The following is a 25344-nucleotide window of genomic DNA, read 5'->3' as shown; positions in this document are numbered from 1 at the left end:
TGATCATCACACATGTCAAAGTTTCATTAGGTCACATGGCTTGTGTCTACAAGTTTCAAATTATGAGCTCACACCACCTTCATAAGAACCTTGCATTTTTAACCCTGCGGGACATCTTATAAAAAATCACACCTGTCCCCTTTGGAACGGTGTGGACAACTAAAAAATATTAAATATTAATATATTTCTCTACATTATTTTGCTTAAATCTTTTAACGAAGTTGTACTCAGATTATGCATATCAAATATTCATTCCTTTTGAGGATTTCCACAATATATTTGGCATTTTATTTACATGAAGTCACTGTTACTTTAATGAAAAAAAAAACATGAATTAAGATTAACTATATAATAAATGTTGGATGGATTTTTTATTTTATTTACCACAGTCTGTGATATGTGAATGATAAATAACAACACCAATTTTGATGCATTATCATTTTTGGGTGCAGTTTCTATTTTTCAATAAAAATAGACACTGTTCCCCTTCAGGACTTTTTTTGACTTTGTTGAAAAACAACCATAAAAAAATAATTTTTTTTTTTTGATTTTTAACTCCTAGTCAGAGTATACATGCCAAATATTCATTGTGGGTGTATGTATGAGAGAGAAAGACAGGGAGAGAGAGAGAGAGAGAGATGGAGAAAAAAAATAGTGTAACCTTAAAGCAACCTGCAACTCATAATTTGCAATTTTTAGCGACACAATTACACACACACACACACACACACACACACACACACTCCACTCCCTGCCCCCCCCCTCTATCTCTCTCTCCCCCCACTGTCGCTCTCACATACCTGACATAATACCATAGACCAAATTGACCAGCTCATGTGTGTCGTTTCTACATTTTCCTAAATAAATGCCTAATAGCAAAAACTTGTAAGAACAAGATTTCGTGGTGTAACTCTTTTGCTTCATTAACAATTGAAATCAAATCTGAAGCTACAACTGTGCTGCAGCACCACACCATCAAATACATGTAGTCCAGATTTGTATTCCAGGTAGGAGGTTCAACAAACTCTGAGTGTAACCCTGAACTTTGAGTTAATTTACTCTGAGATGGGAAACTCTGAGTTACCGGTTCCAGAACAGCTGATGTGAGTTAGTTCAGTCAACTCTGAGTATGTTTACTGTGAGTTAAGCTGACAATAAAAGCTGCCATCAATGGACAATGGATGTGTTGTTTGATCATCACACATGTCAAAGTTTCATTAGGTCACATGGCTTATGTCTACAAGTTTCAAAATATATGCTCACACCACCTTCATAAGAACCCTGTATTTTTAAACCTGCGGGCCCCCTTATAAAACATCACACCTGTCCCCTTCGGGACGGTGTGAACAACTAAAAATATTAAATATTAATATATTTCTCTAAATTTTTGCTTAAATCTTTGAACCAACTTGTACTCAGATTATGCATATTAAATATTCATTCCTTTTGAGGATTTTCACAATTTATTTGCCATTTTATTTACATGAAGTCACTGATAATTTAATGAAAAAAAAACATGAATTAAGATTAACTATATAATAAATGTTGGATGGATTTTTTTATTTTATTTATCACAGTCTGTGATATGTGAATGATAAATAACAACACCAATTTTGATGCATTATCATTTTTGGGGGCAGTTTCTATTTTTCAATAAAAATACACACTGTTCCCCTTCAGGACTTTTTTTTGTCTTTGTTGAAAAACAACCATAAAAATATAATTTTTTTTTTTTGATTTTTAACTCCTAGTCAGAGTATATATACCAAATATTCATTGTGGGTGTATGTATGAGAGAGAAAGACAGGGAGATATATTATATCATATTATGTATATATATATATATATATATATATATATATATATGTAGAGAGAGAGAGAGAGAGAGACATGGAGAAAAAAAATAATGTAACCTTAAAGCAACCTGCAGTTCATAATTTGCAAATTTTAGCGACACAATTACACACACACACACACACACACACACACACACACACACACACACACACACACACACACACACACACACACACACACACTCCACTCCCTGTCCCCCCTCTCTCTCTCTCTCTCTCTCTGTCTCTCTTTCTCCCCCCTCTCCCCTCTCTCTCTCTCCCTCTCTGCATGTCACTAACTCTGCCGTACTGCATGTCAGTAGTATACATACCAAATATTCATTGTGGGTGTATGTATGAGAGAGAAAGACAGGGAGAGAGAGAGAGAGAGAGAGAGAGACATGGAGAAAAAAAATAATGTAACCTTAGAGCAACCTGCAGCTCATAATTTGCAAATTTTAGCGACACAATAACACTCACACACACACACACAAACACTCCACTCCCTCTCCCCCCTCTCTCTCTCTCTGTCTCCCCCCGCTCTCCTGTGTCTCGCTTCTCTCCCTCTCTGCTCGTCACTAACTGCCGTACTGCATATCAGTAACTCGGCCTCTTCTCCAGAGCCTTTGTGTTCCACTGTCTTGCAGGTTAACTTCTATCACAGCGGTGCCTGGATAGTGTGGTGTGTGTGGTTGTGTTGCTGCTGTGGTGTCAAATGCGTCCTGCTGATTCTGTTATCATTAGTCATTAGTCAAACTGAACTTGAAGTGCCTGTGCTGTCACCTAAGTACGTGGTCATTAATTAGCATAACAATGGCTTCACTCTGACAGACACAGGCCTGTGTGTGTTTGTGTGTGTGTTGTTTGATCATCACACACGTCAAAGTTTCATTAGGTCACATGGCTTATGTACACAACTTGAGCTGGGGGATGACGGCGTGGGGGGACGACGGCGGGGGGCCGAGGTCCCTCCCAACGCTGCTTGCAGCTTTAATTAGGGACCTCGGCCTGAAAGGGCGAGGACCCTCTTGTTCTTGTAGTGTTTATTATTATTATTATTATTTCTTTCAGCGTACGCGACTTTCAACTGGAATTTGACCCCCTAAACATGCTCCAAAACTCACCAAAATTGGCACGCATGTCAGGACTGGCGAAAAATTTTATAAAATGAAAAAATTAATCTGAAAAGTGCCAAAATGGGCTCTCTAGCGCCACCTATCAGTCTAGACCACTAAAATGGCCGCTGCAGCCAGTAGGAACGTCGTAGGAAGATCAAACCAAAACAGCCGTGTTCGTCTCATCAAGACCTACAAATCACACACTTACACCTTTGACCTAAATCCAACAGGAAGTGAGCTATTTCCTTTCAAAGTAAGATTTTTCCTCAAAAAAAGAAATTCCTTTAAAAAACATCTCCTCCTACATCGTTTATCGTATCGGCTTCAAACTCGCACAGATTATTGTTCAATGTGTCCTTATCAATTATTGTGCGTAACTTTTTCAATCCTCGACTGGTTTGGATGTTATGGCGCGTTTCAGGTGATGTGCGCCAAAACCTCCTGACGATTTGTTGTGCCACCTAGACACACTAAAATGCCCGGTGCGACGGGTAGGAACCACTTAGAAAGACCAAACCAAAACTGTCTCGTTCGTCTCATCAAGACCTACAAATGTCGCGCTGCAACCCCTGACCTAACTCCAACAGGAAGTGCGCTGTTGTTATTTGAATGTAAGATGACGTTTTTCACAAATTCTGTCGAACAAAAATTATTTGCTCCTACACCGTTTATCATAACTGCTTCAAACTTGCACAAATTACAGTTCTACCCCTGCTGAACATTACTTGTGAAGGACTTTGTCATAACTTGAACGGTTTGGATTTTTGAAGCGTTAGAAGGTGCAGGACACAACTCCTCATGATGATCTCTGGAAGAAAAGATGAGGGCCAACACACTGTAAACCTGTGATTAAGGTGACATTTTTCAGTCCATAGACATACAAACTTTATATGTTTGCGTTCAGAACAAATTTATCTATCTGGTGATGTTTTCAGATTTAAGATGGGACCCACGGTTTGGCATCTGGAAGGATTTGTTTGAGAAAGTTTCAAACCATTCTGCTCTCTGTGTGAGCGGCAGCTGTCATTAATTAGCATAACAAAGGCTTCACTCTGACACACTGTCAGAGTGAAGTGTGTGTGGTCACACAGACATGACAGTATAACATTTACCAAACTCATTCCTAAAACTTTGTCATACATATGTGACAATAATCATATGTGTATAATAACAGTAGAATTATGGCACACACAGACAGACACGGACACACAGAGACACACAGACAGACAGACACCCACACACACACTCCACTCCCTTTTATTATACACATATGATTAGTGTCACATATGTATACAATCAGATATTAATTCAACATATTGTACACACACTCCACTCCCTGCCCCCCCCTCTCTTTCTCTGTCTCTCTCTCTCTCCCCCCTCTGTCCTCTTTCTCCCTTCTCTCCCTCTCTGCATGTCTAACTCGGTCATCTATGTCTGTGTGTGTGTTATACTTCTACTGTTATTATACACATATGATTATTGTCACATATGTATACTATCAGATATTAATTCAACATAGTGTACCACAATTGCTAGAATTATAATTTTAATATTATTCCTTTCATTAATGTTGTTGTAAGCTACTGTCATGATCATCTCTCCTGCATCTCTCTCTGTCTCCCCTTCTGTCTCATGGGGTCCTGAGGATAGAGGGATGTTGTATGCTGTAAAGCCCTGTGAGGCAAATTGTGATTTGTGATATTGATTGATTGATTGATCGATATTTGTTTCTTGACTCAACAGCATTCAGTGACAGTATTTCAGTTACAGATGTAGTAAATTTAAAGACTCTGCAATGTTGCACCATTGCTCACTCAGAAATATTAACAAATAATTTGCAATATTAGGCTATAGGAATTATGTTCCATCAGTGTGACTAATAACATCATTGATAGAGATTATTAGTCATTGATAGTACGTCTTTGAAGCGTCATAAAGATTTTTAAAATGTAAACAATAAGACCTACATATTATGAGCATTAAACATTTCAGAGCTGATCTGACAGACTGACAGTCTGGTCCTTGTGCACAGTGTTATTAAAACAAATAAATATAAACACGACAGAGGTTTGATTTGATCATCACACATGTCAAAGTTTCATTAGGTCACATGGCTTATGTTTATAACTTTCAAAATATACGCTCACACCACCTTCATAAGAACCCTTTACAGTTTTTAAAATTGAGTTTGACTTATGATTCTGGCTATTGTGGTACAACATGTGGGAAGTATATATTAATATCTGATAGTATACATATGTGACAATAATCATATGTGTGTAATAACAGGAGAAGTATGGCACACACAGACAGACACGGACACACACACACACACACACACACACACACACACACACACACACACTCCACTCCCTATCCCCCCTCTCTCTCTCTCTCTCTCTCTCTCTCTCTCTCTCTCTCTCTCTCTCTCTCTCTCTCCTCCCTTTGTCCACTTTCTCTCGTCTCTCCCTTTCTGCATGTTGAGAACTCGGCCGTCTATGTCTGTCTGTCTGTGTGTGTCATACTTATAGTGTTATTATACACATATGATTAGTGTCACATATGTATACAATCAGATTTTAATTCAACATTTGTAGGTCTTAGTATATATTTGTGTCTGTTTGCTGCACTTAGATCCTCAAAGCAGCCAGTACACATCACTCAAGCTTTCACTAGGTCACATGATTTCAAATGAATATGGATGTGTTGTTTGATCATCACACATGTCAAAGTTTCATTAGGTCACATGGCTTGTGTCTACAAGTTTCAAATTATAAGCTCACACCACCTTCATAAGAACCTTGCATTTTTAACTCTTCCCCGTTATAAAAAATCACACCTGTCCCCTTCGGAACGGTGTGAACAACAGAAAAATATTAAATATTAACATATTTCTCTACATTTTTTTGCTTAAATCTTTTAAGCAACTTGTTCTCAGATTATGCATATCTAATATTCATTCCTTTTGAGGATTTCCACAATATATTTGCCATTTTATTTACATGAAGTCACTGTTTCTTTAATGAAAAAAACATGAATTAAGATTAACTATATAATAAATGGATGGATTTTTTTATTTTATGTATCACAGTCTGTGATATGTGAATGATAAATAACAACACCAATTTTGATGCATTATCATTTTTGGGGGCAGTTTCTATTTTTCAATAAAAATAGACACTGTTCCCCTTCAGGACTTTTTTTTGTCTTTGTTGAAAAACAACCATAAAAATATGAATTTTTTTTTTTGATTTTTAACTCCTAGTCAGAGTACACATACCAAATATTCATTGTGGGTGTATATATGAGAGAGAAAGACAGGGAGATATATTATATTATATTATGTATATATATATATATGTAGAGAGAGAGAGAGAGAGAGCGACATGGAGAAAAAAAATAATGTAACCTTAAAGCAACCTGCAGCTCATAATTTGCAAATTTTAGCGACACAATTACACACACACACACACACACACACACACACACACACACACACACACTCCACTCCATGTCCCCCTTCTCTCTCTCTCTCTCTGTCTCTCTTTCTCCCCCCTCTCCCCTCTCTCTCCCTTCTCTCCCTCTCTGCATGTCACTAACTCTGCCGTACTGCATGTCAGTAGTATACATACCAAATATTCATTGTGGGTGTATGTATGAGAGAGAAAGACAGGGAGAGAGAGATAGACAGAGAGAGAGAGAGAGAGAGAGAGAGAGAGAGAGAGAGACATGGAGAAAAAAAATAATGTAACCTTAGAGCAACCTGCAGCTCATAATTTGCAAATTTTAGTGACACAATAACACTCACACACACACACAAACACTCCACTCCCTCTCCCCCCTCTCTCTCTCTCTCTCTTTCTCCCCCCTCTCTCCTCTCTCTCCCTTCTCTCCCTCTCTGCTCGTCACTAACTGCCGTACTGCATATCAGTAACTCAACCTCTTCTCCAGAGCCTTTGTGTTCCACTGTCTTGCAGGTTAACTTCTATCACAGCGGTGCCTGGATAGTGTGGTGTGTGTGGTTGTGTTGCTGCTGTGGTGTCAAATGCGTCCTGCTGATTCTGTTATCATTAGTCATTAGTCAAACTGAGCTTGAAGTGCCTGTGCTGTCACCTAAGTACGTGGTCATTAATTAGCATAACAATGGCTTCACTCTGACAGACACAGGCCTGTGTGTGTTTGTGTGTGTGTGTTGTTTGATCATCGCACATGTCAAAGTTTCATTAGGTCACATGGCTTACGTCTGCAACTTGAGCTGGGGGACGACGGCGGGGGGCCGAGGTCCCTCCCAACGCTGCTTGCAGCTTTAATTCTTATTATTATTCTTTCTTTCTTTCATCCGCCGCGACTTTAAACTGGAATTTGACCCCCTGAACATGCTCCAAAACTCATCAAAATTGGCACGCATGTCAGGACTGGTGAAAAATTTTATAAAATGAAAAAAATAATCTGAAAAGTGCCAAAATGGGCTCTCTAGCGCCACCTATCAGTCTAGACCACTAAAATGGCCGCTGCAGCCAGTAGGAATGTCGTAGGAAGATCAAACCAAAACAGCCGTGTTCGTCTCATCAAGACCTACAAATCACGCACTTGCACCTATGACCTAAATCCAACAGGAAGTGAGCTATTTCCTTTCAAAGTAAGATTTTTCCTCAAAAAACAGAAATTCCTTTAAAAAACATCTCCTCCTACACCGTTTATCGTATCGGCTTCAAACTTGCACAGATTATTGTTCAACGTGTCCTTATCAATTATTGTGCGTAACTTTTTCATTACTAGAATGGTTTGGATGTTATGGCGCGTTTCAGGTGATGTGCTCCAAAACCTCCTGAGGATTTGTTGTGCCACCTAGACACACTAAAATGCCCGGTGCGACGGGTAGGAACCACTTAGAAAGACCAAACCAAAACTGTCTCGTTCGTCTCATAAAGACCTACAAATGCCACACTGCAACCCCTGACCTAACTCCAACAGGAAGTGCGCTGTCGGTCTTTGAATGTAAGATGGCGTTTTTCACAAATTCTGTCCATCAAAAATTATTTGCTCCTACACCGTTTATCATAACTGCTTCAAACTTGCACAAATTACAGCTCTACCCCTGCTGAACATTACTTGTGAAGGACTTTGTCATAACTTGAACGGTTTGGATTTTAGAAGCGTTAGAAGGTGCAGGACACAACTCCTCATGATGATCTCTGGAAGAAAAGATGAGGGCCAACACACTGTAAACTTGTGATTAAGGTGACATTTTTCAGGCCATAGACATACAAGCTTTATATGTTTGCGTTCAGAACAAATTTATCTATCTGGTGATGTTTTCAGGTTGAAGATGGGACCCACGGTTTGGCATCTGGAAGCATTTGTTTGAGAAAGTTTCAAGCCATTCTGCTCTGTGTGTCAGCTGCATGCAGCCCTTAATTAGCATAACAAAGGCTTCACTCTGACAGTCTGTGTGTCAGAGTGAAGTGTGTATGTGTGTGGTCACACACACATGAGGTTTTAAATTACTTTAAAAATGACCTTAAAAGTATTTCCATGTATTTTATCAATTTTATGTCTCTGAACCCAAGAGACTGACCTGGAGGGTTGCAGTAAATCACCTCATTTCAAGTACAAGTCAGTAACAGTGTTACAAACGTCAGGAAAGAATATACATCTTTGAGGAAATGTTACATTCAACAACACAGTAGTCTCATCAAACACCTTTCTTTTGATGTAATTGACAGAAAAATTAAATGCTGTGTTTTTGATGCATACAACATTATGTATACTGAGTGCAATCTGTAACTCCCTCTGAGAAAAACAGGAAGTATTGTACACATGTGAGATATGTCAAAATGCCAGCAAACACTCTCTCTCTCTCTCTCTCTCTCTCTCTCTCTGTCTCATGTCCTGTTACTGCATGTCACTAACTCGGCCATACTGCATGTCAGTAACTCGGCCTCTTCTCCAGAGCCTTTGTGCTCCAGTGTCTCGCAGGTTGACTTCTATCACAGCGGTGCCTGGATAGTGTGATGTGTGAGGAATTTTCGAAATATAAGCTCACAATACCTTCAAAAGCACCCTTTACATGTGACATTGAGCTAGACAATGATTGCATACATTAGTTGTATACCCAAGCTTTTAACAGATGAAGAGGTTTTAAATTATTTTAAAAATAACCATAAATGTATTTCCATTTATTTGCACTAATTTGATTTCTCTTAATTCAAGTGATTGACGTGGAGGGTTAGAGCAAATTACATAATTTCAAGTGCAAGTCAATCATAGGAAAGAATCTATTTCTTTGAGGAAATGATATATGAAAAATTACAAGCTATTTTGTTTAATAACTGATGAGTCTTTGTAAAATCATTGTCTTTTGTTATTCACTGTCCTTTATAATTCATGATTTTTCCATGGTAATGTTCTGGTATTGTGTTAAAATTTTGTTTGTAGTTATGCATTGTTGTATTTGCAGTATAATGTTTACATAGCAAACCAGAGTGAAGTGTGTGTGTGTGTGTGTGTGTGTGTGTGTGTGTGTGTGTGTGTGTGTGTGGTCACACAGACATGACAGTATAACATTTACCAAACTCATTCCTAAAACTCTGAAAGAAATGCCTGATACCAAAAACCTGTAAATACAAGATGTCCTGGTGAAAGTCTTTTAACTCATGAAGAATGGGAATATATGTAGTCCTGCTCACTTTCTCCACTGACATTAACTAGTATATATTTGTGTGTGATTGCTGCACCTAGATCCTCAAAGCAGCCAGTTCACATCACTCAAACTTTCACTAGGTCACATGAATTCAAGTGAATATGTATGTGTTGTTTGATCATCACACATGTCAAAGTTTCATTAGGTCACATGGCTTATGTCTACAGCTTTCAAAATATACGCTCACACCACCTTCATAAGAACCCTTTACAGTTTTTAAAATTGAGTTTTACTTATGATTCTGGCTATTGTGGTACAACATGTGGGAAGTATATATTAATATCTGATGGTATACATATGACAATAATCATATGTCTATAATAGCAGTAGAAGTATGGCACACACAGACACACAGAGACACACACACACACACACACACACACACACACACACACACACACACACACACACACTCCACTCCCTATCCCCTCTCTCTCTCTCTCTCTCTCTGTCTCTCTCTCTCTCTCTCTCTCTCTCTCCTCCCACTGTCCTCTTTCTCTCGTCTCTCCCTCTCTGCATGTTGAGAACTGGGCCGTCTATGTCTGTCTGTCTGTGTGTGTCATACTTCTAGTGTTATTATACACATATGATTAGTGTCACATATGTATACAATCAGATTTTAATTCAACATTTGTAGGTCTTAGTATTTATTTGTGTCTGTTTGCTGCACTTAGATCCTCAAAGCAGCCAGTACACATCACTCAAGCTTTCACTAGGTCACATGATTTCAAATGAATATGGATGTGTTGTTTGATCATCACACATGTCAAAGTTTCATTAGGTCACATGGCTTGTGTCTACAAGTTTCAAATTATAAGCTCACACCACCTTCATAAGAACCTTGCATTTTTAACCCTGCGGGCCCCCTTATAAAAAATCACACCTGTCCCCTTCGGAACGGTGTGAACAACAGAAAAATATTAAATATTAATATATTTCTCTACATTTTTTTGCTTAAATCTTTTAAGCAACTTGTTCTCAGATGATGCATATCTAATATTCATTCCTTTTGAGGATTTTCACAATATATTTGCCATTTTATTTACATGAAGTCACTGTTACTTTAATGAAAAAAACATGAATTAAGATTAACTATATAATAAATGTTGGATGGATTTTTTTTATTTTATTTATCACAGTCTGTGATATGTGAATGATAAATAACAACACCAATTTTGATGCATTATCATTTTTGGGGGCAGTTTCTATTTTTCAATAAAAATACACACTGTTCCCCTTCAGGACTTTTTTTTGTCTTTGTTGAAAAACAACCATAAAAATATTAATTTTTTTTTTTTGATTTTTAACTCCTAGTCAGAGTATACATACCAAATATTCATTGTGGGTGTATGTATGAGAGAGAAAGACAGGGAGATATTATATATATATATATATATGTAGAGAGAGAGAGAGAGAGAGAGACATGGAGAAAAAAATAATGTAACCTTAAAGCAACCTGCAGTTCATAATTTGCAAATTTTAGCGACACAATTACACTCACACACACACACACACACACACACACACACACACACACACACACACACACACACACACACACACACACACAGCCACACGGCTCTCTCTGTCTGTCTCACAATCTTTAAAGGACAGATTACAGCAGCAGAAACTTCATTTGAAACAGCAAATACACATTATTAACCCCTACAGTGCCAAAATGGGCTCTCTAGCGCCACCTAGACGCACTAAAATGGCCACTGCAGCCCATAGGAATGTCGTATCAAGATCAAACCAAAACTGGTGTGTTTGACTCACAAATCACCACTATTTGACCTTTCAAAGTAAGATTTCGCCTCAGACGTGGTCTCAAGAAAACACATCTCCTCCTACACCGTTTATTTTATCAGTTTTAAAGATGCACACATGCCAGCTCAACTGCTACTAAACAGATCTTCTGTATAACTTTATCTCTCTCATCATCACATTATTTTCATGATTGGACCAACGGTTTGGGAATGGGAAGAACTTGTTCGAGGAGTTAAATCTCCACTAAAACAGGTCTCTTCTCTGTGTTCTGTCTGTCTCTCTCTGCTCTTCTGCCAGGTGCACTTACTTAATTACCATGGCAACCGCTGTCGCACACAAACTCACAGAAACATGATGTCTGTGCGTGTCTACATCTTACATTCAGACATGACAGGGGCAGCATCTCCATTTTAACCCTTTAGGTGCCAGAGTTAACATTTCAAAAGGCTTTGGCTTGAAAGTGGTGACAGATAAAGGCATACTGTAAATGAGAAAACTATTCATCATGACCCAAAGAGTGTGATAGGAGTAAATTAACTCATCTAATTTGCATATTGTTACGTCACTAGGCAGTGCCCATATTGGATTTCATAAATCTCAGAAAATCAACATATTTACACAATAGATTTCTTTTGTTTTGTGCTGTTTTTGTTGTCTGTTCCTCAAAATAAAGGAAGAGGACTCTGCTGGGAATAAATTGATTCATCTAATTTGCATAATGTGACATCACTTGTACATACCTACCGCTACAGAAAGCATTCAAACATCAAAACGTTCAGCTCTGTAAGGATTTTCTGATGTTTGTGGCAATATGTTTGATATTTCTAAATAATTCACAGTGACGACATAAGCTGGGGGTGGAAACAGGCGCGAGTGTGAGGTCCCGCCAAACGCTGCTTGCAGCTTTAATTTTATTTGCTACCTTGTGTTGTCTTGATTTTTCCCTCTCTCCTCCTCTATTTCTTCTTTCCTGACCCATTTTTTTTCTTCTCTATTATGTGATTTTATTGATGTTTTGACAGGGGAATTTCTTTGATAAGCTTTTAGTGGCTTCTAACCTCTCTGACACTTTTCTTTTAGTTGTTCTTGTAAATGTTATACTGTCTGTTTTTAACATTATGTGCAAATAAACTAATCTAAACTAAAACGAAACATTATTCATCCCGTTATGCGTTGCCACGCATGTTTCCTTCTCCTGCAGCTGCCATGGTGTTGGCCTTTTCTGTAATGTTGCTTTTCTCCTCCTCATATTTTAGTAGAATTAATCTCTGATCCTCATGAGAAATACTGTTTTTTCCCCTCACATAGGGCGCTCTGTGAGGACACTCAGTGACACTGTGCTTCTCTCATGATAGTGATTGGTCCGCTGCATGTGCGTTCACGGCTCTTGCTAAAGCAACCCTGGGTTGAGTTACCGAGTTGATATCCAGCATCGTGATACCGATTATCCTGATTGCCATTGTTAGGGTTAGTCAACCCAGGATAGGTCTGGGTAACCCAGGAACGGTTGATCTCGCTTCGTGATACAGGCCCCAGGTAATCTTCTTTACGACAATACGCACTGGAGCTCATGGGAAATGTGGGCTTCATTCCGGCAAAACACTACCGCTTTTGTCCACAGGGTCGCCAAAATCAACTCAAAATTAAAGTTCCTTGTAGGGGCTTTAACAGACAATGGTGCAGAATGGCATTGATGACAGGATGCAGAATTATTAAGACAATGGAAATCAATCACACCCTCGTCCTTTGAACAGTGAATAGAATTAATGTCCATCACAGCATCCTTTGAACAAATCACCTTTAAAATGTCAGGATGCCTAGATCTGTTCCAGAAAACGTGGGGCCCATTCCTGGACTACTATTTATATTTTTTTTCGTCTTTTGTTGTTTGTTTTCTTGCTTGTTTGTTTGGTGATGATAGGGACAGAGGGATCAGGGTGGGACAAGGGCAGATTCGATATAAGGGGGAAAAGTACAAAAAAAGACATTGTAACTTGTGTTATAAATGTTATAAACGACCTGCAAAAAAAAATAAAAAATAAAAAAAAATGTGGTAATGTGGTGTGGTATTAGTAATAAAAATCTGAAAACTTCTTTAAATTTAAGTCTTTAAATTTGTATGCCCTGTTTTTTGTTTGTTTTGTTTTTTGTCCATTGTTTGTGCTTTCTTTTACTTTAGGTAGCATTGAAGTAACATCTTGGCCAAGGGACTACAGATGAATGATAATGATAATAAAAAAATAAGTAATATGTTAGCATTTTGGCTATTTCTAACATTTTTATACAATGTATATTTATTAATTTGCACCGCCCCTCTTTACAAAACAAAAGAAAACTAAACTAAACTAAATGTTCTTTTATGTTTTAGGTTTTAACACTCATTTGTATTTTGAACAAGCAGCAGAAGCAGACAGGCTCCAGGGTCAGGGTACCTTCAGGCAGTTCGATTTTTTCGTTTTAAACCAAAAAGGAAAAAACGGAAAAACCATGGTATTTCCGAGAAAATGGAACCGTTTTTCCCCTTTTTGTTGTCAGAATCAAAAAACGAAAAATGACAAAACCAAATTCAAATAACAGCCCAATTTTGGTTTTTTTGCAGATTCATTTTTTCAGTTATTGTTTTGGACAAAAAGTAGAACGGCGGTGACATCAGAGGCAGAAGTAACTTCAAAATAAAAGACAGGAAGATAAGCTTGCCTAAAACTTATAAATATCCTATAAAACTTTCCCATGTATCTTTTATTTCCACTTACACCTGATGTTTTGCACATTTTGAAAAGCTGCCTGCCATTGCTGTGAGGAACTTTTTATTCATAAAAATAGAAATAAAATGCTATGATAGCAAATTTTATGGCTACAGTAAAACTTGTTATTCAACCATAACGTTGCTGTTCAGAGATTAATAAGGGAAATCGTCATGCATATTGTTCCCATGAAGGACGTATAGGGATTCCCTCAAAGGTTGTGTTTTAATATTCATTCGCCGAATTGTTTGCAATAAAGTAATCGAGGATATAATAAATTATTGTATATGCTGCGTTGTTACTGTTAACACTGGTTTTCTCCATAACGCATCGTTGTGTCAGTGAAGTGTCAAGCTGATGTTTGTCCTTTTTACCAGCAGATGGCAGTAGGCCTATGGATTTATTTGCTGTCACTGAAAGCCTGGTTTTCTCTTAGTTTCTGTTGGATTATACAGACCTGTGATTCTTCAGGTTATTGATACGGACAATTCAAATTATATACAGCATATTTTTACTTGTATTCTTTTATATTGTTGTATCACATAGGCCTATGCATTGTTGGCAGAGATGGGCAGCATTTTAATTACATGTATTTAAAATGTTTTATCACCTACTATGACAACAGAAATGTCATACAAAAATACATCCTGTGCCTTTTTTCAAAATCTGATTAATCGAATAAAATAATCAATGATTAATCCATTATTTTTTAAAAAATATATAAGTTAGTGGCAGCCCTAACTGTATGCAACACATCTGATTCATATTATTTTAACCTGTTAGTGTTTCTTGCAATGTCCCTCACAAATAAACTAATAAATACATGAATACAAACACCTTAGCTACTATTGCACATTAGAATGTGATGAGGAACCTTTAATGTTCATATGAAGGCAAGCGAAGGAGCTGCTGTGTTATGTTCTAATAACCTTTCCTATTTTAATTGAAACTTTTTTATGTCAACCTCCCAGTGAGGTGCAGTTTCCTCAGATCAGAATCAGATGTGTTGCCTACAGTTAGGGCTGCCACTAACTTATATATTTTTTAAAAAATAATGGATTAATCATTGATTATTTTATTCGATTAATCAGATTTTGAAAAAAGGCACAGGATGTATTTTTGTATGACATTTCTATTGTCATAGTAGGTGATAAAACATTTTAAATACATGTAATTAAAATGCTGCCCATCTCCGCCAACAATGCATAGGCCTATGTGATACAACAATATAAAAGAATACAAGTAAATATATGCTGCATATAATTTGAATTGTCTGTATCAATTACCTGAAGAATTGCAGGTCTGTATAATCCAACAGAAACTAAGAGAAAACCAGGCTTTCAATGACAGCAAATAAATCCATAGGCCTATTGCCATCTGCTGGTAAAAAGGACAAACATCAGCTTGACACTTCCCTGACACAACAATGCGTTATGGAGAAAACAACGCAGCACACACAATAATTTATTATATCCTCGATTACTTTATTGCAAACAATTCGGCGAATGAATATCAAAACACAACCTTTGAGGGAATCCCTATACGTCCTTCATGGGAACAATATGCATGACGATTTCCCTTATTAGTCTCTGAACAGCAACGTTATGGTTGAATAACAAGTTTTACTGTAGCCATAAAATTTGCTGTCATAACATTTTATTTCTATTTTTATGAATAAAAAGTTCCTCACAGCAATGGCAGGCAGCTTTTCAAAATGCGCAAAACATCAGGTGTAAGTGGAAATAAAAGATACATGGGAAAGTTTATTAGGATATTTATAAGTTTTATAGGCAATCTTATCTTCCTGTCTTTTATTTTGAAGTTACTTCCGCCTCTGATGTCACTGCCGTTCCACTTTTTGTCCAAAATAGTAACTGAAAAAATGAATCTGCAAAAAACCAAAATTGGCCTGTTATTTGAATTTGGTTTTGTCATTTTTCGTTTTTTAATTCTGACAACAAAAAGGGGAAAAATGGCTCCATTTTCTCGTTTTTTCGTTTTAAACCAAAAAGGAAAAAACGGGAAAGCCATGGTATTTCCGTTTTTTCGTTTTTGGTTTAAAAAGAAAAAACGAACTGCCTGAAGGTACCCTGACCCTCCAGCCAGGTGGCGGAACCAGAGTCTCACACACTCTGCCTGCTGGCAGAGTCTCATTTTACATTCCTGCATGTCTTGGCAGTGTCAGAGTGTGTAAGTGTGTGAATAAAGAGGCAGAGATTCAGTACTGAGGTTTCTTACACTGCACCAGAGACAGACAGAGAGGAAACTGTACAGTTTAAATAAACACATGGGGGTGTCTGATTTTCTGTGTTCTCTGCTCTGTCACTGTAAATCAAACGCACCTCAAAGGGCCTGAAATGTTTGAAACGTCCTCTGGAATAATGTTGGGGTCAGTGATGGTGTTTTTCAGACACAGATATGTTTCTCTCATTCAGTCTGAAGCTTTCAGGTTTCTGTGTGGATCAAAAATCAGCTGTGTACAATGTTTTCTAACGTCACTATGAGGAGGAGGGGAAATCTGTCAATGTTTTTAATGTTTGTATAAAAAACTTGCATTGTAATATCTTTATCTGAAACTCTTGTTAGCCCTGAGCTCAGGTACAAGATCTCTGTTAGCAAAAGCTGCGACAAGTCACTTTTAACAACTGTTCTTTGGTCGGCGGAAAAATGGATAACCTACTACACATTGTTGTCTTGTGTGTCTTGTGTGTCATGGTCACTGTTTTTTGTTTGTTTTTTCCAAATGAACAAACAAGAATAAACGTGGAAGTTACATTAAAAAAGAGTTACTCATTGTCATATGCAAATTTTGTTGTTTGGCAATCAGTAATTCCCTCTACCAGTGCTCATTCAATACATATTAAAGGAAATCTCTCAAGTAGCCATTGCTCATTTAATTCATGCAAAAGGAATCCACACAAGTTAAAACAAACTAACAAACAAACAATAACCCTATGTGTTTGTCCTTTCTCAGGTCATTTCATCATTTATGTCACCTCTGCATTCAAGGCTTCATCACATCGTCACAGCTGTCTGATCAGTTCCACAGCCGGAAAACCTTCGATCAGCTTCACAGAAAGCTATCCGTAATAATCTAATCCAAAGCACACCCTCAGCCCATCTTGCTAGCCAGTATCAGCTTCCCTTTTCCTCTCTAGACGTCACATTCATTCACAGTTTCACCACCCATTGTATCCATAAAACAATAACACTAATAATAACAATAATAATGAAGAAAAAATCATTTTCTACCCATAACTACTTATTTGGAGCCAGGTTTCCATTAATTAAGCCACTGGCAGTTGTGAACTGCTACATACATTTTCACATTAACTAATATTTACTTCACTAGCAAGAACCACGCCACAACAATATGTCGTTTAAAGGTTTAATGGAATACGGGAGTTATTGAATGTTGAGAATAAATGAATGGATGTGGGTGAGGTAGAGGGAAGATGTCATCTGTTAGGCTGGTCTGGGAGGATGTATTGGAGACCGGGTGGATAGAGACTCAGTGTGGGGGTTCCGTCTCAGACATATATATCCACCCGAGCTGATCACTGGCCCCCAAAAGAGTCAGATTTCAATTGAACTGATTCAAACATGAGCTTGATGGAGATTGTTAAGATTGTTGCGGATGTAGGAGCGATATGCTTGGGATGACCAGCGGCCTAGGACCTGAATGGTTTGGTCTGAGTTGCCTAGTCTGGCTGCTGTGGATGCTGCGCTGATGCGGAAAGAGGGCTAGAATAAAGTTCTGGAGATACGCCTGAAATGCGTAGGACTTGGTGTAAGTGTTTCTGGAACCAGAATTGATTGGCCATTTTTCCTGTTTCAGTGAGAAAGAGTGGGTGTTGAGGTGATGCCTTGGCAGCATACCTGGAGCTGATGTATTTGGTCAGTGGCTCGTATGGGCTGAGGTAGGATTCGAGGCAGAATAAGTACTGTAGATAGGGAAAGAAACTCCCAACTGATCTGTTTTGCTCCTTCGGAGCGTGAATATGAGTGAGTCAGCAGTGTGGGTGGTTATGTCAGATAGACTGGGGTGATCAGAAGGATTATAGGCGGATGAAGTCAGGGCAAATTCAGAGCACCTCAGGAATCCGAAAAAAAGCCAGCAGAAACATGGATTCTAGGGTTAGGTCAACCATAGGAGATATGTAGCCTGAACGAAGGGAGCAAATGCAGAGCTGGTAGAGCCGGTTTGCGCAGGCCTTTTATTAACATAGTAACGTGAGAATGGGAGGTTGAAGGACAATGGAAGCCAGTGACTAGTTTGATGAAGAAGTTGATTCCTGCTAAGTAGGTCTGGATGGTGGAGGACCGTATTTTTTGGATGGAATGAGCATGGGTGATGAAATTGCAGATGGACATGACATCCAGAGAGGGAAAAGGCAGCTGGTAGGTGGAGTAATATGCCTTGAAGCAATTCCAGCCAGTTAGGTAGGCTGAGAGTGTGCTTGGAGCGAGACTGTTAAGGATGGCTTCTTGTGAAGTGTGAGAGAGGTTTGATAGCTGTGGAGCTAGTTGTATATTGTGGCTGAAAACGGTGGGACAGGTGTTGGGTGAAGATCCGATTCTGGGGCCCAGTGTCTGAATTTCTGGAACAAGAAGGGAGACAATGACTCAGCAATGCTGTTGTGATGACCAGGAACATGGGCTGCCCAGAGGATGAACTGGTGTTGAGCTGAGAATAAGGTGAGTCTGCGCAGGAACTGCATGATGGCTAAAGAACGAGTTTGACCTTTGTTCAGGATCTCTACGACTGCAGTGTAATTGGAGTGGATAAGTATGGACTTCTTAGACCATTTGTGCCCCCAAAGAATGGCAGCTATTATGATGGGATACAGCTTGTGAAGCGCAGAGGAAGGATAGCAGGACTCTGAGTCGAGGGATTTGAACTCTGGGGGCCAAGCAGAGGCGAACCATCTCCCTCCATAGTAGCCGCCAAAACCTGTGGAGGGAGCCACGTCTGTGAAAAGTTGAATGTCCTCAGGCTGGGTAATGAAGTCGTCGTAGAAGAAGGAAATGCCATTCCAAGAAGATAGGAAATGTAGCCACATACGCATTTCCATTTTGCAGGCATCATCTAGAATGACCCTATCGTGGAGAGAGGGAATGGCAGCAGCCTTAGACAAAAGGATGGACAAGAAGGATTTAGCTTGAGGGATTACGCGGATGGCATAATTGAGATGGCCAAGGAGGGCTAACAGCTGGCGTTTGGGGCATCTGTCTGCTAGGAGGTAGTTTGACAGAAGCAGAGAGATGCGCTGTATTTTCTCCAAGGGCAGAGATGCTTGGAAGGAAATTGAGTCCAGGGTGATGCCTAGGAACTCAATGGAAGTGCCAGGTCCTGATGTTTTCTCCTCGGAAAGAGGGACGCTGAGTTCAGAGAAAGCGTTACTGAGCGTATTGAGCCCGTGGCGAGGAGGTGAGGATGGTGGAGTGACGACGAGAAAATCGTCGAGAAGATGGAGAATGTAAGGGAGCCTGTGGTTGTTAGTAAGGATCCAACATAGGTCTTAGGACTGCTTTTGCAGCCAAAGGTAAGACGCACAGAAAAATAATATGCCCCCTTCCAGCAAACGCAGAAAAAATGCCAGAAGTCAGGATGAATGGGCAAAACTTTGAATGCGCTGGTGATGTCTGCTTTAGAAAGTCAAGCTCCACGTCCTGCTAGCCGAATGAGGGTGATGGCATGGTCAATGGTTGCGTATTGCATGGAGAAATCCGGACAGGGAATGACACTGTTGATGCTTGGAATGTGTGAGCCGTGTGGGGAAGACAGGTCCATAATTAGCCTCTTTTTTCCAGAGTATTTGCGAGTGGCAACACCTATTGGGCTGAACAGTGGAAAAGAAGTAATACTAGCATAGTCCGGCAGATATTGAAGGACCTCAGTTGCCTCTGAAAATACGTAGAGATGGCTCTGGCCCTTCCTGTAGAGAGCGTCAGTGTTCTTCGCCCAGTCCAGTTTATTGTCAATGTGTACCCCCAGGTACTTATAGTCCTCTACAATGTCCACACTGACCCCCTGGAAGGAAACAGGGGTCACCGGTATCTCGGTCCTCCTCAGACCCACAACCAGTTCCTTTGTCTTTGCCACGTTGAGCTGCAGTGGTTCTGCTCACACTATGTGACAAAGTTATCCACAGCAGCCCTGTACTCATTCTCATCACCCTTGCTGATACATCCAACTATAGCAGAGTCATCAGAAAGTCCTTGGTGCAGAGGGTGAAGAGGAAGGGAGAGAGGACAGTCCCCTGCAGGGCCCCCATATTGCTGACCACTCTGTCTGACACACAGCGTTGCAAGCGCACATACTGTGGTCTGCCGGTCAAGCAGTCTACAATCCAGGACACCAGGGGGGCATCCACCTGCATTGCTGTCAGCTTGTCACCCAGTAGAGCTGGACGGATGGTGTTGAACGCATTGGAAAAGTCAAAAAACATGACCCTCACAGTGCTCGCCTGCTTGTCCAGGTGGGTGTAGACGCGGCTGAGCAGATGTAATAATGAATAATGATAAATAATGGCGTCCTCCACTCCAAGTTGGGGCTGATAGGCAAACTGGAGGGGGTCCAAGAGTGGCTTGACCATGGGCTGGAGCTACTCCAGGACAAATCTCTCCAGGGTCTTCATGATGTGGAAGATCAGTGCCACTGGTCTGTAGTCCTTGGAGCCACTGGGACGCGATGTCTTTGGCACAGGAACGAGGCCTTAGCCTCCTTGATCTTCACCTTCAGTTTCCCCTGTATTGTTCTCATCTCCTCCCTGTTACAAGCTCTGAAGGCCCTCTTCTTCGCAGAAAACAAGGAAGAGCGACTGCAACAGGCTGCACGAACGGTTGGTGCATGCGCACTTGAATACCTTCGACTCTCTCTCATTCTCACTCCCGATAAGTAAATCAACGCAGCCTCCACGGCTGGTCACCTCCTGCAGTGCTCCGAATTCACACCAATACACCTATGGCCCTTCACTTCGTCGCAACTTCATACTTCCAACTCTCTCTTGTTCTCAGAGGTAAATCAATGCAGTCTCCACCACTGGTCACTTCCTGCAGTACTCAGGATCCACCCATTTTTCTACCACCCTCCACTTTGTACCAGTTTTTCAAATGCAACTTCATACCTCCAACTCTCTCTAGTTTTCACTCTTGAGAAGGAAGTCAATGCAGCCTCCACGGCTGGACACTTCCTGCAGTGCTCGGAATGCATCCCAATACACCTACCACACTTCACTTCGTCCCAGTTTTTCTACCGCAATTTCATACGTCCAACTCTCTCCTTTTCACTCTTGAGAAGTAAATCAACACAGCCTCCTTGACTGGTCACTTACTGTATTGCTCCGAATCAGCCCCACTACACCTACGACCCGTCACTTCGTCCCAGTCTTTCTAACGCAACTTCATACATACTCTCGTTCTCACTCTCGAGAAATAAATCAATGCAGCCTCCGTGACTGGTCACTTCCTGCAGTACTTATACACTCTACGGTCCAAATGAGATCTTAAACACCCATGTGCTCTTGACGCTATCCAAAGCAGAGCTCATGAAGATACAACTCAAAAAAAATGGTAGAAACCTCAGGAAGGGCAACTGAGGAGGGATTCCTCTTCCAGGACGGACAGACGAGCAATAGATGTTGTACAGAACAGATCAACATGATAAATTAACAGTAATCCGTATGATACAATGAGACAGAAAGAGACAGAGACAGAGAGAGATGCAGGACAGACGGTAATGATAATAGCTTACAACAACATTAATTAAAGTAATAATATTATAATAATATCAATCAATTTCAATCAGTTTTATTTATAAAGCCCAATATCACAAATCACAATTTGCCACAGGGCTTTACAGCATACAATTACGGCTAATGTGGTACAATATGTTGAAAGTATATATTAATATCTGATAGTATACATATGTGACAATAATCATATGTGTATAATAACAGTAGAAGCATGACTAATGATAACAGCAGCAGGAGGCATCAGGCAGGACCACGGCAGCAGCACAACCACACACGTCACGCTGTCCAGGCACCGCTGTGATATGAGTTAATCTGAGAGACAGTGGAGCACAAAGGCTCCGGAGAAGAAGCCGAGTTAGTGACATCCAGAATGGCCGAGTTAGCAAGATGCAGTAATAGAATACGAGAGAGAGAGAGAGAGAGAGAGAGAGAGAGAGAGAGAGAAGAAGAAGAAGAAGAGAAGGTGCCCGGTGTATTATAGGGGGGTCCTCCGGCAGACTAGGCCTAAGTCAGCCTAACTAGGGGCTGGTACAGGGCAAGCCTGAGCCAGCCCTAACTATAAGCTTTATCAAAGAGGAAAGTCTTAAGTCTAGTCTTAAATGTGGAGACGGTGTCTGCCTCCCGGACCGTAACAGGAAGATGATTCCACAGGAGAGGAGCCTGATAGCTAAAGGCTCTGGCTCCTGATCTACTTTTGGAGACTTTAGGGACCACGAGTAACCCTGCGTTCTCAGAGCGCAGTGTTCTGGTGGGATAATAAGGCACTATGAGCTCTCTAAGATATGATGGAGCTTGACCATTTAGAGCTTTATAAGTTAACAGTAGGATTTTAAATTCAATTCTGGATTTTACAGGGAGCCAGTGCAGAGAAGCTAAAACAGGAGAAATATGATCTCGTTTCTTAGTTCCTGTTAGTACACGTGCTGCTGCACTCTGAATTAGCTGGAGAGTTTTTAAGGACTTACTAGAGCTACCTGATAACAGAGAGTTACAGTAATCCAGCCTAGAGGTAACAAAAGCGTGGACCAATTTTTCTGCATCTTTTCGGGTCAGGATAGGCCTAATTTTCGCAATATTACGCAGATGAAAAAATGCAGTCCGTGAGGTTTGTTTTAAATGAGAATTAAAAGACAAATCTTGATCAAATATTACTCCGAGGTTTCTTATGGTAGTGCTAGAGGCCAGAGCAATGCCATCAAGAGAAACTATGTCATCAGATAAAGAGTCTCTGAGTTGTTTGGGGCCAAGAACAATAACTTCAGTTTTGTCTGAATTTAACATCAGGAAATTGGTGCTCATCCAAGTTTTTATGTCCTTAAGGCAATTATGGAGTTTAGTTAATTGATTACTTTCTTCTGGCTTCATCGATAAATACAACTGAGTATCATCCGCATAACAATGGAAATTTATAGAGTGATTTCTAATGATGTTACCTAAAGGAAGCATATATAGAGTAAATAGGATTGGTCCGAGCACAGAACCTTGCGGAACTCCAAAACAAACTTTGGTACGCAATGACGATTCATTATGAACGTGAACAAACTGAAAACGATCAGATAAATAAGATTTAAACCAGCTTAGTGCAGAACCTTTTAGGCCAATTAAGTGATCCAGTCTCTGCAGTAGAATTTGATGGTCAATTGTGTCAAACGCCGCACTAAGATCTAATAAAACAAGTACAGACACGAGTCCTTTGTCCGAAGCAATCAGAAGGTCATTTGTAATTTTAACGAGTGCTGTCTCAGTGCTATGATGCACTCTAAAGCCTGACTGAAATTCCTCAAATAAATTATTATCATGGAGAAAATCACACAGCTGGTCTGCGACTACTTTCTCAAGGATCTTTGACATAAAGGGAAGATTAGATATTGGTCTATAGTTGGCTAACACCTCTGGATGAGGGTTTTGCGTGTTTTATGGTTTGCAGCATGGCGAGTTTGGAGAGAACATACCCTGTTATAATAGAACAGGTACCCAGTAGTTAAAAAAAACTATAATATAAATTCTCTGTAAATTCACGAATTGTTAGCCCCTTATTCCATAACTTAACATCTTGTTCCCCTGTACCTACATATATGTATTGGTACGTATTACACTGGAACACCGTTAGTACAACAGATTACACCGTAACTACCCGATAGTTACGGTGTAAATTGCGGGCTGTAATCTAAAGTGTTACCGTGATTTCTTATGATGTTACCTAAGGGAAGCATATACAGAGTGAATAGTATTGGTCCGAGCAAGGATCTGGTCTGCGACTACTTTCTGAAGGATCTTCGAAAGAAAGGGAAGATTAGATATTAGTCTATAGTTGGCTAACACCTCAGGATCCAGGGTGGGCTTTTTTAGAGAGGTTTAATTACAGCTACCTTAAAGGACTGTGGTACATAGCCTGTTGATATAGATATATTGATCATGCCTAATATATGAGTGTTAACTAAAGGTAAGACTTCCTTCAGTAGCCTAGTTGGGATGGGGTCTAAGAGACATGATGATTTAGATGAAGAAATCATTGCGATCAGTTGCTGAAGAGAAATCAGGGAGAAGCTAGCTAGATATATATTAGGTCTTACAGCTGTGTTTGAGGGCAAATCGGTTCTGTTTGAGGGCAGGAGGTCATGAATTTTGCCTCTAATAGTTAGAATTTTGTCATTAAAAAAGCTCATAAAATCATTACTGCTAAGGGCTAAAGGAATACAAGGCTCAATAGAGCTGTGACTCTCAGTCAGCCTGGCCACAGTGCTGAAAAGAAACCTGGGGTTGTTCTTATTTTCTTTTGTCAATGCTGAGTAATAGTTTGCTCTGGCATTGCGGAGGACCCTCTGATACATTTTGAGACTTTGCTCCCAGACTAAACGAGATTCTTCCAGTTTGGTTAATCGCCAATTCCTTTCAGATTTTTGCGATATTAGTTTTAATTTTCGGATTTGACAGTTGTACCAAGGAGCGAACTTTCTTTGCTTTGTTGACTAATTTTTAAGAGGTGCTACAGAGTCAAGTGTTGTTCACAGTGAGCCTGCAGCGCTATCGACAAGATGATCAATTCAGGAGAGTTTAAAGTCGGTACAGGAAACCTCTGTAACAGTAGCCTGGTGTTGCCAGACCTAATTCACAAAACGTGAATGGGTCTGGACACAGAGTGTACATTTCCTCTATTCCCAAGGGGCGGTATCAACGGCAGTCACTCAAAGTGCCCCTTCACGCAATTGGAAGGACGGAAAACCAATAAGAGTAAATGAAACGTGTGACGTAGGCTAGCACAATGCCACTGTAATCAGACCAGCAAGCTGCAGCGGAGATGAGCTGTGATGATGTCTGGAAAAGAGTGTTGCCATCTTTGCGGATTTCTTCCTCACTATGGACTCTGAGTTGTATGGCTGTGATTCCCACCTTGGTCTCTTCCCTGACCTGCTCCTCCAT

General features: G+C 39.9%; 1 pseudogene; it reads right to left on the bottom strand.

Annotated features, from left to right (window-relative positions):
* Positions 1 to 18414: 18414 nt before the first annotated feature.
* On the bottom strand, positions 18415 to 25344 carry LOC125879056 (uncharacterized; annotated as a pseudogene).

This window comes from Epinephelus fuscoguttatus, linkage group LG2 (assembly GCF_011397635.1).
Source record: "Epinephelus fuscoguttatus linkage group LG2, E.fuscoguttatus.final_Chr_v1".
In the NCBI taxonomy this organism is placed as follows: domain Eukaryota; kingdom Metazoa; phylum Chordata; class Actinopteri; order Perciformes; family Serranidae; genus Epinephelus; species Epinephelus fuscoguttatus.
Note: the sequence above shows the minus strand (reverse complement) of the source record. Positions and strands in the feature narration are given on the sequence as shown.